Here is a 16,524-nt window from a genome sequence, read left to right on the forward strand (position 1 = left end):
CTCATCGCAGTTCTGAATCGCTTCCCTCTGAGGCTGTGCCTGTCGGAGACAACACAGAAAGTACAATCTGAGCAATTTGTCATGAGGTCAGTGGTGGACAATATTGCAGTGAAAATTGGTAAAAGGAGAAAGTGAGGTCTGCAGATGCTGGAGATCAAAGTTGAAACTTTATTGCTGGAACAGCACAGCAGGTCAGGCAGCATCCAGGGAACAGGAGATTCGACGTTTCGGGCACAGGCCCTTCTTCAGGAATGAGCAGACAGTGTTCAGCAGGAGAAGATAAAAGGTAGGGAGGAGGGACTTGGAGGAGGGGCGTTGGAAATGTGATAGGTGGAAAGAGGTCAAGGTGAGGGTGATAGGTCGGAGTAGGATGGAGGCGGAGAGGTCAAGAAGAAGACTGCAGGTCAGGAAGGCGGTGCCGGGCTGGAGGGATTCGGCTGAGACAAGGTGGGGGGAGGGGGGATGAAGAAACTGGTGCTACAGGGTGGTTGGGTTGGTTCATCCGGGTGGCCCAGAGGTGCTCTCTGAATCGCTCCGCAAGTAGGCGGCCTGTCTCCCCAATATAGAGGAGGCCACACCGGCTGCAGCGGATGCAGTAGATGATGTGGGTGGAGGTGCAGGTGAATCTGTGGCGGATATGGAAGTTTCCTTTGGGGCCTTGGAGAGAAGTGAGGGGGGAGGTGTGGGCGCAAGTGTTGCACCTCCTGCGGTTGCAAGGGAAGGTGCTGGGAGTGGAGGTTGGGTCGGTGGGGGGTGTGGATCTGACAAGGGAGTCGCGGAGGGAGTGGTTTCTACGGAAAGCTGATAGGGGAGGGGAGGGAAATATATCCTTGGTGGTGGGGTCCGTTTGGAGGTGGCGGAAGTGACGGCGGATGATGCGCTGTACATGGAGATTGGTGGGGTGGTAGGTGAGGACCAGTGGGGTTCTGTCCTGGTGGCGGTTGGAGGGGCGGGGCGCAAGGGCAGAGGAGCGGGAAGTGGAGGAGATGCGGTGGAGGGCACCGTCGACCACGTCGGGGGGGAAATTGCGGTCCTTGAAGAATCTCATGTTCCCTGGATGCTGCCTGACCTGCTGTGCTGTTCCAGCAATAAAGTTTCAAAATTGGTAAAAGGGGTGACTTATTTATAGTTGAAACTTTATTGCTGGAACAGCACAGCAGGTCAGGCAGCATCTAGGGAACAGGAGATTCGACGTTTCGGGCACAAGCCAACTGACACATGCCTCTAAGTTTTCTGCCATCCTTGTTTCTGAGGGTTGGGCCATGAATTTCTCCTGGATTAATCCCAATTACTTCGCAAATCATTGGGATGGTGTGCAGTTTTCTTCTGTGGGAGGGAAGTCCAGGAGATTCAGCTACTCGCACCACGTGCTATCAGAGGCATTTGGAGGATTTGCAGCTTGACAATCAACTTGTCTCACTATATTACAAACAAGCTTTCCAGGGCTAAACGTCCATAAAACCATCAGGTACAGGAGTTTAATTCAGCCATCTGGCTGATTTAATCTCTTCCACCATTCGATCATGGCTGATATGATTTTCAATCCTGCCTCCTGACTTACCCTTGTAAATTTTGACAGCCTGACTAATCAAGAACCTATCTGTCTTTGTCTTAATTTTTGACTTCCACAGATTCACCACATTCTGGCTGAAGCCATTCACGGCGATATGTTGTTAACTGAATTTAAATGCCAGTTTTTGTGGACGTTCAAACTGTGTCCATGAGCATGGCCTCTATCATTGTGCTACCAGCTATCCCCACCCCATGGGTAGTATTGCCCCCTTACAGGGATAAGTGGGAACAGTATGATGTTGGGTTAACTGCATAGCTCGTCCAAGGAGTTACGACAGATCCACAGGAATGAGTAGCATTCTTTATGTTACCAAGGAAAAGGGCATGGAAATTTCCCTGGACACTGATTTTCCACAGGGGCAACATGAGCTCAAACTGGAAATCACATGAGCATACAAAACAGGAACAAATATAGTCCATTCCACCTTCCAGCCAGATCTGCCTTTCAATAAGATCACAACTGATCAGTTTCTGATTCAAGTTCCATATCTCCATGCATCCTTGATTCATTTGTCCAACAAGAATCTATGGTTACGAAGGTGAAACTGTGTACTGTCACTTTAAGACAGAGTGAATGCTGTTCTGAGTGGAGAGATCATAAGCAGCTGTGTACACGATTGGATGGAAGTCCCAGACTGACTGCAAAATTGGAAATATGTAACATTTGGCTGTGAAATGGATACCTGAGTTTTGATTGTTCTTTTGACAGCAGTTCTCAGAACAGAAGGCAATGGAATTTGAATTGTATTGTTTTGACACCTGGAAACCAACTAAGTTAGAAGAAAAGAATGTGTCATGGGAGGGTACATAAATCCAGTCTTTTGAAAATTAGGAGGAGAGCAACTGCTGTAGAGAGATGATTTAGAGATACCAGTGTTCAACTGGGGTGTATAAAGTTAAAACTCACACAACACCAGGTTATAATCCAACAGGTTTAATTGGAAGCACACTAGCTTTCGGAGCGTCGCTCCTTCATCAGGTGACTATCACCTGATGAAGGAGCGACGCTCCGAAAGCTAGTGTGCTTCCAATTAAACCTGTTGGACTATAACCTGGCGTTGTGTGATTTTTAACGCTGTAGAGAGAGAAACTGCCAGAGGTCAAACCGCCGATCGAATGTCTTGCTCTGAAAGAAATCAGAAAACACTGTATCGAAGATGTCTTTCATGTGAATGAGAATTAGAATCACTACAGTGTGGAAACAGGTCATTTGGCTCAACAAGCCCACCCAGATCCATTTCCCTATTGCATTCTCAACATTTACCCTGAGTAATGCACCAAAACTGTACCTTCCTGACCACTATGGGCAATTTAGCATGGTCAATTCACATAACCTACACACCTTTGTCCTCTGGGAGGAAACCAGAGCATCCAGAGGAAACTCACACAGATACTGAGGGAATGTGTAAACTCCACACAGAGAGGTTGGAAGCGAACCCAGGTCTCTAGTGCTGTGAGGGAGCAGTGCTAACCACTGAGCCACTATGCTGCCCTAAAGTATGTAAAACACATTCGCAGTAAAAAGAAAAACGGTGACCAAGGGAGACCAGCAGCCTGAAGAGTGAAGACACAGAAGGAGAAAGAGCCTGTGTGGTTTTGAGACTAAGTTAATGTAATTTTAATTAGTGTCTTATTGGAACAGCATAATTTTTACAGAGTTGGAGTTAGATTGTAAGTTGTTAAGAGAAGGGGGGTGGCTTGGATTTGTGAATAGGTTTTTTTGGTTTAATGTTCACTATTAGAGTTTGAAACATAAATTGAGATTTTTTTTCTTTAAAGAGTGGAATTTGGGAGTTCTCTGTCACTGACATTTTAACAGATTATGAGGCAAGGTGAGCTTTTCTGGATGTTTGGTTTCATTAAATCTTCTGTGTCATAACACTATCTACTTACATCCTGACAATATTCAGTAACTCCTCTTTCGTTGCTTTCTGAGACTCCAAAGCTGCATTACCTTCTGATAGAAAATTCTTCTCTTCACATCTCCTTCCTGAAAGGGTTCTTCCAACATTAAAACAGTGGCCCTAATTTCTGAACTGATCCACATACTTTCCACATTCACCTTGTTAACATTTACTGCATTCAAAGCTGCAATTATTGTTTACAGACAGACAGACAGAATAAATCAATGTGAGGTGCATTTTACCAGATATGGAACCGATTTCTACAGTATTATACATTTCTTTATTATACCGTCTGCTTACTTTTCCAGATATAGGATGGATTGAAAATGTGACCTCTACTTCACTGTTTACGTGATATAAAGATGGTATAGGCTTAAACAATGACATATCATTTTCCATGGGCGGCACGGTGGCACGGTGGTTAGCACTGCTGCCTCACAGCGCCAGAGACCCGGGTTCAATTCCTGCCTCAGGCGACTCTGTGTGGAGTTTGCACGTTCTCCCCGTGTCTGCGTGGGTTTCCTCCGGGTGCTCCGGTTTCCTCCCACAGTCCAAAGATGTGCAGGTCAGGTGAATTGGCCATGCTAAATTGCCCGTAGTGTTAGGTAAGGGGTAAATGTAGGGGTATGGGTGGATTGTGCTTCGGAGGGTCGGTGTGGACTTGTTGGGTCGAAGGGCCTGTTTCCACACTGTAATGTAATCTAATTATGTAATCAGTTTACTGTTGAAGTACTTCACTCTGTAATTTAAAATAAGAATTCAACCCTTCTGGGTAAAATTCTTGATTTCACATGGAATTGCAAAGCAAAACAGAAATTTCAGTGAAACTATTTTTGTCAATCCAAATTGAGGTTTTAAAAAGTGATTATAATTATAATACCAGCCTGACTGGGCGAGGGGCAGATCGTCTGTCCGAAAACAAGGAGTGATCTGAGGTAAAGCACTTCGAGGCATCTACACTCTATTTGGCTCGATTCTAACTCTCGGTCACTCATTCAGCCCAGAGTAACGTTCCCTATGTTGAGATTAGATAACATTAGATTACTTACAGTGTGGAAACAGGCTCTTTGGCTCAACACGTCCACACCGACCCACCACCCACTCAGACCCATTCCCCTACATTTACCCCTGCCCCTAACACTACGGGCAATTTAGCATGGCCAATTCACCTAACCTGCACATTTTTGTACTGTGGGAGGAAACGGGAGCAAACCCATGCAGACACGGGGAGAATGTGCAAACTCCAACAGTCAGTCTCCTGAGGAGGGAATTGAACCCGGGTCTCTGGTGCTGTGAGGCAGCAGTGCTAACCAATGTGCCACTGTGCCACCCACAGCAGCAAAATGTTGACTCAAAACATTCCAGACCACACAAAAGTTTCAGTTTCAACATACTTTTTATTTCAGCTCAGTCGGTGTGGGATCTAGAGTTGACACCACAGAGTAGCCTTCAAGCTACCTCTTGGGGAACTCTCAGGAGATCTCTGTCTTGAGCTTAAAAGCAGTACATTTAATAGCACCTCATGTGCGTGACTAATATACATTTCACAAGCCCCACATTATTTAATGTTACTGCATCTAGTCATGTTCACATAGTCAAAATCAGATAAGCAAAGCAGTTAACAATGTTCTATTAATTCGAAGAAAAACAGGCCGGTTCAAATACAGGGGAGAAGATGAGACAAGAACAACTCCAAGGTTAGGTAACGGCACCTGCAATCTTTTAACTTGTGATTCCTAAAGTCATTGCAACCTTTGGTCTGCCACGTCTGTGGCACCCAGTTCAAACCTTAAAGGCAAATAGACACTTTTAGCTGTTGATTCCCCAATACTTTATCAGTCCCCTCTGATGCAGTCGAAATGTTCTTTACACTTTCCGTTGAGATTTCTTGTGAGTTGTCCTGATAAGTGCAAATAAAACCTACCAGGACATGGATCTTTCTTCCGCAATGTTTAAGTCTTGTGTTGCCAAATGACTATCTTTATGTATGTTTAATTTCCCATTTGCCTAAATGAGTGCATCTTCAACTGCTCTCAAAATGTGTGACACCATCCAGGCCAAAGTGATTGTCTTGCTCCACACCTGATCCCATCAGATGTCTGCTTCTCTCAGCACTGCAACAGCTCCCATAGGGTTCTTTGACAACCCCTTCCCAAACACACTTTTGAAATTTGTGGAATGACTTCAATTAAACCTTCCTGGTATGGAAAGTGCTAGCTATGAAAGACGTTGAGTAGGTTAGGTTTATTTTCATTAAAAAAAAAGGAGATAGAGGGGGGACCTGATTGAGGTTTACAAAATCATGAAGGGTATAGACAGGGGGTGGATAGAGAAAAGCTTTTTCCCAGGGTGAAGAATTCAATAACGAGAGGTCATACTTTCAAGGTAAGAGGTGGAAAGTTTAAGGGGGATACACGTGACAAGTACTTCACACAGAGGGTGGTGCACGTTTGGAACGCGTTGCCAGCAGAGGTGGTAGAGGCAGGCACGGTAGATTAATTTAAGATGCATCTAGACAAGATGCATGGTGGAGAGCAGAGGGATACAAATGCTTACGAATTGACCGACAGGTTTAGACAGTATATTTGGATCGGCTTAGGCTTGAAGGGCCGAAGGGCCTGTTCCTGGGCTGTAAATTTTCTTTGTTCTTTCTTTGTTCTTCTTATTCTCTTTTCCCATTGACGAAATTATTCAAAGTGTCTAAATTTCATTCAATATAAATAAGAATTGTCTCTTGCTAATTTCTGAGTGGCACAATTACTAGCAACAATTTCGGGCGAACGTGTGATATCCTCATAGGTCATTAATGTTTTTTCTCCTAATGCTGCACCTACAAATGTATGAAATGACTCAGCTGCATTCCTGTGATAGTCCATCTGTAGAATGGCCTCGAATCTGTGGCTGACTATCCCTCTCTTCCTTTCCAGGGGATTTCTTTTTACCTTTCCTTTCAAAGGAAACTTCATGGAGACTGATGTAACTGCTTTCATTTAATCAAGGTGGAGAGTGAGATTGTTGATTCAGAGACTAGAGTGGGGAATCTTAATAAAGAAACTGTTAGAATATGAGATGTGATTTGGTCTTGGTAGATTGAAGAGAATTGCTTGCGGAATGACAGTGGATAGGCAACGGCACACATTCAAGGAATACATGGAAGAACTGCAACAGCTGTTTGTTACTGTCCAGCACAAAAGCAAAATGGGTAAGATGGCCAATCTGTAGTTTACAAAAGAAATTAGAGAAAGAATCCAATCTAAGAAAGAAACTTACAGATTGGCCGTGAAAATACAAGTCTGAGGATTGGGATTGATAAGGTTCTCCACGGTACGTTCATTCAAAAAGTTAGAAAGTACGGGATACAGGAAAATTTGGCTGTTTGGATACAGAATTGGCTGGGCAAGAGAAGACAGTGAGTGGTTTTGGATGGAAAGTTTTCTACCTGGAGGTCGGTGACCTGTAGTGTCCTGCAGAGATCTGTTCTTGGGCCTCTGCTCTTTGTAGTTTTCCTAAATGACTTGGATGAAGAAATGGTTAGTAAGTTTGCCGATGACACAAAGGTCGGTGGTGTTGTAGATGGTGCTGAGGGCTGTTTCAGGCTATACCAAGATGTTGACAGGATATAAAGCTGGGCTGTGAAGTGGCAGATGGCATTCAACCTGAAAAAATGCAAAGTAATTAATTCTGGAAGGACGAATTTGAATGCTGAATACAGGGTTAAAGACAGGATACTTGGCAGCATGGAGGAAGAGCAGGATCTTGGGATCAACATCCATAGATCCCTCAAAGTTGTCACCCAATGTGATTGGGTTGTTAAAAAGGTGTATGCTGTTTTGTCTTTAATTAACAGGGGGATTTATTTTAAGAGCTGTGAGGTTTTGCTGCAGCTCTATAAACCTCTGTATAGACCACACTTGTATCCAGTTCTGGTCACCTCATTTTCGGAAGAATGTAGATGCTTTAGAGAATACAGAGGAAATTTATTCGGTTGCTGCCTGGACTGGAGAGCATGTCTTATGAAGAGAGGTTGAGTGAGCTCGGGCTATTCACATGGAGAGAAGAAGGAAGACAGGTGACGTGATCGAGTTGCATAAAGTAATGAGAGGCATAGATAGAGTAGATAGCCAGAGACTTTTCCTCAGGGCAGAAATGGCTATCACAAGAATGGCCATCATTTTACCGTGATTGGAGGAAGGTAAGGGGAGATGTCAGAGATAGATTCCTTACACAGAGAGTAGTGGGTGCGTGGAATGCACTACCAGTGGTGGTAGTAGAGTCAGAGACATTAGAAACATTTAAGTGACTGCCGGACAAGCACAAGGATGGCAGTAAATTGAGGGGTGTGTAGGTTAGGTTGATCTTAGATTAAGATTAATGCTTGGCACATTATTATTTGCCGAGGGGCCTGTACTGTGCTGTACTGTTTATGTTCGATGCATGTTCTACTCATTGAACAGTGATAGGATTTTTGCCCTGGTTTGTGACACTAGTGGAAGGCATTAAAACTTTTTCACATAAAACTGATGAATCTTTGGAACTCGGTCAGAGTGTGGTGCTGGAAAAGCACAGACGGTCAGGCAGCATCTGAGGAGCAGTAGAATCGATGTTTTGGGCATAAGCCCTTCATCAGGAATGAGGCCGTCTTTGGAATCTCAGATGAATCTTTGGAACAAGCTATCCCAGAGGGTTGTGGAAGCTCAGTCAGTGAGCCTGTTATAATCAGAATTCAATGAGTTTCAGAAGACTAATGGCAGAAAGGGAAATGGAGATAATGTGAGAAAATGCTATTGAGGGGATGATCAGCCATGATGTAGAATGGCAGCACACGCTCAAACCAACATGAATCAACCAATGGTGCCCTAATCCCAAATTACCACCAGGCCAGGATCATTGTTAACACACAGTGTGATGTCTGTTTACATTGTATTCCTTTTGTAAGCATACCTCTTCTTATTTATTCACTCCTGTGCACCTCCAATTCTTCTCTGATGTATCTTCCTTCCATTCTCTCCTCAGTTACTGTATTTCCACCCTCAGCTACTGCATTTACCACTGCCTTATTCTGAACTGTTGTCCATTTCAACTCTGCTTATACTTGTAATTCACATACTTCTTTTAAACTCCCACAGTATAATGTCTCCTACTAATTCAACCCTGGATTTTACTTTCTGACTGTCACTATATACAGCACGCTGCTGGCCATTGCCAAAACCCTAAGCTTCAATATACTAAAACAGAACAAATTTGGAATAAAAACAGAAATGGCTGGAGAAGTTCTGGTAACACGTGTGGAGAGAAAGCAAAATCAATATATCAGGTTCAGTTGCTTTCTCTCCACAGACACTGCCAGACTTGCTGCTATTTCTTTCCAGCAAGTTCTGTTCTGCCCTAAATTCCAAGTTCCTTCCTCGATGTCCCCATTCCTCTCCCTTGCCTTTTTCCCTTAAAAAATGCTCCTTAAAATCTGTCTGTTTGGTCAATTGTTGATCATCTGCCTCAACATCTCATACAAATCTGTAGCTGCTGATTTGTTCAGTCAACCCAGAACACAATAAAACCATTACTCTGTCTCATTAAAACTATTCCCTGGTATATCCTCACCTCCACTCCCTTAAATTCAAGACAACACACTTGAATTGTCTTGATTCAAGTGTGACGCTATCAGGTCACATTCTCCTTTGCTCAAAGTGCTCATTATTCCAGGATCAATCTTGAAAGAAAACATAGTCTTTATCTCATTTACTGCAAACACGTAAACTCGGAGTAGGAGTAGGCCCATTAACCACCCAAGCCTACTCTTTCATCCAATATGGTCACAGCTGATATAATTACTCCACCCTCCCAACTAACCACAATTCCCTTTCACCACCTTACTTCGCAACAATCTAACTAACTCTGTCAGCAAAAGATTCAACAAGTCACTTTGCCAAATGCTGGTGGAACCAGAGTTCCAAAAGCTCATGACCCTCTGAACAAATTTGCCTCATCTTGGTCCTAAAGATGTTTAAACAGAGATCATTGGATTCTGAGTTCTCTCACAACAGGGTGTTCCCTGTCTTTCAAATGCAAACCAATTTTTCTCTGCTTCTGTCAGGCAGCAGCAGCCATTTTACCATCTCCTGCCTTTTCTCCTTTGTATGTCTTTGCTCCGTGACAAGTGGGAGGCCATCAAAGTGTCTTTAAAAAGGTTCAGAGGCATGTTCCTGTTGGGGAGAAAGACAAGGTTGGTAAGATTAGGGAACAATGCATGAACAAAGGTACTGAAGTTCAAGTCAAGAATAAAGAAGAATCACATATTAAATACAGAAACTAGGATCAACTGAATCTTTTCACATGTATAAAGAGTACTGGACCATTCTTAAGAAGGAAATTGGGAATGCAAAGAGGATATATGAAATTGCCTTGGCAAATAAGATTGAAGATAATCTAAAAAGATTCCGCAAGTATATTAAGAGCACAAGAGTAACTAGAGAGAGAAGAGGAATCCTTCAAGATCAACAAGGTCATCTTTGATTTGAACCCCAGAAGATGGGAGAGATATTGAATGAATATTTTATATCAGGTCCACTGTCGAGAAAGATGTGGAGGCTAGAGAACTCAGGAAATTCAATAATGATGTTTTGAAAGCAGTTTACATTATAGAAGCATTGCCAGAGATCTTAGAAAACATAATAGTCGATATATCTCAGGGACCCAATCAAATGTACCCCAGGAACTTGCGGGAAGGGAGGCAGGAAATTGCAGGGCTCTTGGCAGGAATATTTGTATCATCGCATAATCGACAAATTAGTTACGTTAAATCACATCAGATTCAAGGTGAACTTGTTAATTAGATACAAAATTGGATTTCTGGTAGGAGGGTGGTGGTGGAGAGTTGTTTTTCAGACTGGAGGCCTGTGTTCCACAGGGATCAGTATTGGGTCCACTTTTGTCTGTCATTTATATAAATGATTTGGATAAGGATATAGGAAGCATAGTTAATAAGTTTGGAGATGACACGAAAATTTGTGGTTTGCTGGACAATGAATAAGATTATCTAAGATTACAAAATTACAAAGAGATCTGCATCAATTGGGTTAATGAACCAAGGAGCAGCAGATGGAGTCTATTTGAATAAATGTGAGGTAATACAAACAAGGGCAGGACTTATACAATGAATGGTTGGGCCCTGGGTAGTGATGACATTTGGCAGGAGAGAGGACATTTCAGGCAGGGCCTGAAACATCAATTCTCCTGGTCCTTGGATGCTGCTTGACCTGCTGTGCTTTTTCCAGCACCACACTTTATTGACTCTGCCTCTCCAGCATCTGCAGTCCTCAGTATTCTCTGGGTAGCGATGTAGAACAGAGAGACCTAAGGATTCAGGAGCATTATTTTTGAAATTTGCATTACAGTTTGACAGGATAGTTAAATCTTGTTTAGTACGCTTGCCCTCATTGCTCAGACCTTATGGTATAAGAGTTTGGATGTCCTGTTGAAGTTGTACAAGACGTTCGTGAGACTTCTTCTGGAGTACTGCTGGCAGTTCCGGTGGCACTGTTTTAAGAAGGATATTGTTAAACTGGGGTGGGGTCTGAAAGGTTTTACCAGGACGTTGCTGGGAAGGGAGAGTTTGAGATATAAAAATAGACTGGAAAGGCTGGTACATTTTTCACCAGTGCATAGCAGGTTGTGGGGTTACCTTAATGGGGTTTATCTATCCTATTCATGATTTTATAAGTTGGATGACAAGGATATTTTCTTGGGGGGGGGGTTCAAAACTTAGGGGGCATGTTTTTAAAGTGAGAGGAGAAAGATTTAAAAGGACATGAGAGGCAATGTTTTTATACAGGGTAGTTCATGTGTGGAATGAACGGGCAGTGAAAGTGATGGATCCAGTTAGAATGTTAAAAAGACATTTGGGAGGGATCCAAGATGGCGGCGACCCAGCAAGACTGAGTCTATAGTGCTCCTCCCAAGACTTGAGTACAGTGGGTCACCCACCCCCTACCACGCTCACCAAATCATTTATAATAGTTGTGTAATTTAATTAGTTGTGTAATATTACATTTAAACAATTTAATCCTAAGTAAAAATGACTAAAGGGAAGGGAGCCCGCAGCTCTCAGCAAGCAGGAACCCCTCCCCCACCCTCTCCAGCTGCAGCAGAGGCGTCCACAGCCGTCCTGGGGGACTTACAGTAACAAGCCTTGCAGAAATGATTTCCAAGCTTGATTCGAAGATCGATGCCTTTATTGCAGAATCCAGAAATTGTTGGGAGTCGCTCTCGGCCGCGCTGCAGAAGCACGACCGAGAGATTCAAGAAATTGAACGCCGAGTCGGAGGGGCGGAGTTAAAGGCCGTGACCTCCGAAAATACCGCTCAATCGGCCGTGGATCAGGTCCGGACTCTCGAGCAGCGAGTCCGGACCTTAGAGAATTACATTGATGACCTCGATAATCGAGGTCGTCGAAAAAATATTCGTTTGCTGGGCCTTCCCGAACAGGAAGAGGAAGGCCACCTTACAGTATTCCTGGAGCAGTGGCTACCACAGCTTTTAAATCTGCAAGCTGGATCAGGCCAGGTAAGGGTGGAATGGGCCTACCGGGTCGCAATACGCGGGCCCGGCTCGAACCAGCGCCCGCGCCCGGTCCTGTTCCGGCTGCAGAGCTACAGGGAGAGGCAGATACTCCTAGAAGCCTCTAGAAATCTCGGAAAAGACCCCCAAGCTATGATCTATAAAGGATCCAAGATCATGCTATTTCAGGACTTTTCCCCGGCTCTGGTTTGAAAGAGGAAAGCATTCGACGAGGCGAAGAAGCGTTTAAGGGACTTAAATATTCAGTACTCCTTACGCTACCCAGCGATGTTACGCTTTAACCATGAAGGATCCGTATATAACTTTGGATCACCAGAAAAGGCTAAGGAATTCTTGGACTCTCTTCGATAAACTGTAAGACATAATGGATGTTGGTCTGCCTTTCCCCCCGCTTTGGTTTATATCCCCCCTTTTTTTTTCTCTTACCTTGCTGTGTAATATTATCATGGGGGTGGGGAGAGGGATTTGATTTTCTCCCCCCCCTTGGGGTTGTATTCTGTTATTATTTTATGTATATATGAGGGATGTATGTATATGTGTGTGTATATATATATAAAAGCTGGGGGGTTTGGTTAATGTTGGTGGGGGGGAGGTGGTTACCTTATTCAATTTTACCTCTGTCTCTAGGAGCGGGGTTGTTTTCCCCTTGTTATTTTTTATTATTATATTTGATTATTATTTGTTGAGGTGGTAATTTTATAGTTATATGTTTATATATGGTATTAACATTACCAAATATACCCAGGTGTTGGTATGGGTGGGGGTAGGGTGCTCACTGTTAACTCTAGCTTTGTATTATATTTGAATTTTATTGAGGAGTGCCTGGGTCAAGGGTGGGGCATTGGTTGGGAGAGGATATGATGGACTTTTGGAGAGGAAGTGACACCCCCTGGGAACAAGGGGGAAAGTCTCCACTTAGATACGTTTTATATTTTTTTTATTTAGAAATAGTTTTTTATTGTATTGTTGTGGGTGTATTAAAGAGGATTTATTTTTGTAAATTTTATATGCTCTACGCTCGGGATGTTCTGGATAGGGTTCCCCCTCCCGAGGGGTCTCGGATTGGCCCAGAGGATTATGGTTGATCAGTTGGTTAAGTGGTGCACCTGGAATGTCAAGGGGAGTAATTCGCCAGTCAAAAGGAAGAAAATATTATCAAATCTTAAGAAGGAAAGAGTTGATATAGCTCTCCTACAGGAGATACACCTGTCAGATAAAGAACACTTGAAATTACGACAGGGCGGATTTGATCAGGCCTTTTTTTCTTCTTTTAGCTCAGAAAGCAGGGGAGTTGTTATTCTTGTTCGGAAGAATTTCCCTTTCAAAATCCTAAAGCAGATAAAAGACGAATCTGGACGATATATCTTGATTAAAGCCCTCATAAAAGGAGAGGAATATGGGATTTTAAATTTGTACTGCCCCCAGGCACACCCCTTTAAATTTATAATGGAAGCCTTTTCAAAATTGATGGCTTTTGATGCCCGTCATATAATTATAGGGGAGACTTTAATTGGATCCAGAAATAGATAGGATTCCCAAGAGTACTGCAGGAGTATCTCCCAGATCTAGACAATTGATGGATCTGAACAAAGAATTAGGATTAGTAGATGTATGGAGATGTCTTCATCCACAGGGCAGAGATTTTTCTTTCTACTCTAATCCACATAAATGTCATACCAGAATTGATATGTTTTTTGCCCCGTCGATTTTGTTAAATTCCATATCATCCTGTAAAATAGGTAGTATAGCAATTTCTGACCACGCTGCTGTATATATGGAAACTAAGGCGAGGAACAATGGGACATCCCCTTGGCATTGGCATATGGACCCCTTCCTAATGAAAGATAGTAAATTTGTAAAGTACTTCTCTCAAGAATTTAAAACTTTTTTAGAAATTAATTCAGGTACAGCTAGCAACCCGTCAATAATGTGGGAGACCATCAAAGCTTACATGCGAGGCTTGATCATCTCCTACTCAGCGACCTAGAAGAAATTAAAGGGAGAACAACAGCGTCTGCTTGAAGCCCGCTTAAAAGCGGCTGAAACAGCATACACTGATAGACCTTCTATTATTAAATTGCAAAGGATTACAGCTCTTAGGACAGCTCTAAACACTACGCTTACTCAAACGGCTAAAAGGGAAATATTATTTGCAAAGCAAAGGTTATATGAATATGGCGACAAACCGGGTAGATACTTAGCATTTCTTGCAAAGAAAAAAAAAGGCCCCTCAGACTATTACATCTATCAAGGAAAGTACAGGTATTTAGACTCATGATCACAAAAAGATTAATGCGATCTTTAGAGAATTTTATTCTGAGTTATATAAATCACAGGATTGTGATGATAGGACGAAGAGGATGCAGTCATTTTTTAAAAATTTGACTTTTCCAGGCCTAACTCCGGAACAAGTATTGGTCCTAAATCCTCTTACACTCCAAGAAATACTTGATGCAATTAGGCAACTTCAGAGTGGTAAGGCGCCGGGCCCAGATGGTTTTCAAGCTGAATTCTATAAAGAATATACAGAAATACTGGCTGGTCCACTTATGGACATGTATAACTATGCATATAGTCAGGGCTGTCTCCCGCCTTCGCTGAAAGAGGCAAATATCTCTCTTATCCTTAAAAAAGGAAAGGACCCAGAAGATTGTACATCATACAGACCAATATCCTTGCTAAATGTAGATTTTAAAATGCTCTCTAAAACGTTAGCACTGAGACTAGAAAGGATACTGCCACATATTATAAAGGAGGATCAGACGGGGTTTATTAAGGGCCGTATTTCATCCAATAATGTTCGAAGGGCTCTGAATATGATTCAAGCCTGTCACCAGGGAAAGATACCAGGAGTAGTGGTTTCATTAGACGCGGAAAAGGCATTTGATAGGGTCGAATGGTCATATTTGTTTTACACATTGGAGAGGTTTGGCGTTGGACAGGTGTTTACCAAATGGGTCTCAACATTGTATAGTGATCCCAAAGCAGTTGTGGTTACCAATGGATTAGGTTCGGATAGCTTCAATGTGGGTAGGGGCTGCCGTCAGGGATGTCCTCTCTCGCCATTGTTAGTTACGCTAATAATTGAACCACTAGCAGAAGCTATACGAGCTGATCCTAATATAACGGCCCCGAGGATTGGTACAGGTAAACATAAAATTACCCTTTATGCAGATGATGTTCTTCTGTTCCTCAGTAATCCTCTGATGTCCATACCTCGCCTAATCCAAGTTATCAATACATTTAGTGCATTCTCAGGCTATAAAATTAATTTTTCAAAATCGGAGGCTATGCCAATGGGTGGCCTTGCTATGATACCCCGCTTAGCGGATGGATCCCTTTTTCCCTTTCGCTGGTCCCGGGAGAGCTTCTTATATTTCGGCATTTTTATTACTCCAGTATTTGGTCAGTTGTATAAGGCTAATCTTGTGTATTTATTGGAAAGGATAAGGCAGGACCTCCAGCGATCAGGAGACCTTCCAATTTCCTGGTTGGGTAGAATAGCACTAATCAAAATGAATGTCCTGCCCCGTCTCCTATATCCTATGAGAATGCTTCCAGTGATGCTGCCGAGGACGGCTTTATGTAAATTATATGGCTGGCTGGGTTCCTTTATCTGGAATCATAGGCGGCCCCTCATTAAGCTGAAGAAGCTACAGCTTCCACAGGCAAGGGGTGGATTGGACTTCCCAGAATTTAGGAAATATCAGTTAAGTTCCCTATTAAGTTACATAGCTGATTGGGTCTTGTCTGATCCACAATCAATCTGGTTGGACATTGAGGCCTCTCAAGTAAAATACCCACTTATTAGCCTTTTATTCTCAGACAAGAGGAAAATCATTACAGATCACTGTAAAAACCCTATAATACTAAATACAATCAAGGCTTGGAATATAATGCGGCAAAATGAGGGCAATTCACATAAAACATCCCCCTATGCACCAATAGTGGGAGCATGGGGATTCCAACCGGGGTTAACAGGTGCCACTTTTAAACTCTGGAGATCCAGGGGTATCTCATGTCTAGGGGATCTATTTAAAGACAGGGTCCTGATGTCTTTTAAACAGCTGCGTCAGAAATTCGGATTACCCAATGGAGACCTCTTTCGATACTTCCAAATTCGAGATTATATACAGAAGAAGATTACGTTATTAGATAGTCTTTATAAATCCGATAGAGAATGTAGTGTCCTACGACCAGTGGGGGTATCTACCGTCAGTACTATTTATCATTTACTACATGATGAAGTATCGGGAGATATGGATAATCTGCTTAAAACATGGGATCAGGATTTGGGACTAGAAATCTCCACAGAAACGTGGAATGATATTTGGGAAAATGCTAGAAGAATTACTATTTGTAACAGAACCCAGGCTATCCAGCTGAAGATACTTCATAGGGCCCATATAGCACCGGTTCGATTGGCAAAACTTAAGGCAGGAGCATCTCCAATGTGTCCTAAATGCAAAATAGA

Source organism: Chiloscyllium plagiosum, unplaced genomic scaffold (genome assembly GCF_037043375.1).
Source record: "Chiloscyllium plagiosum isolate Xiang-an unplaced genomic scaffold, Cpla_swu_hap1 HiC_scaffold_17, whole genome shotgun sequence".
Taxonomy (NCBI): Eukaryota; Metazoa; Chordata; class Chondrichthyes; order Orectolobiformes; family Hemiscylliidae; genus Chiloscyllium; species Chiloscyllium plagiosum.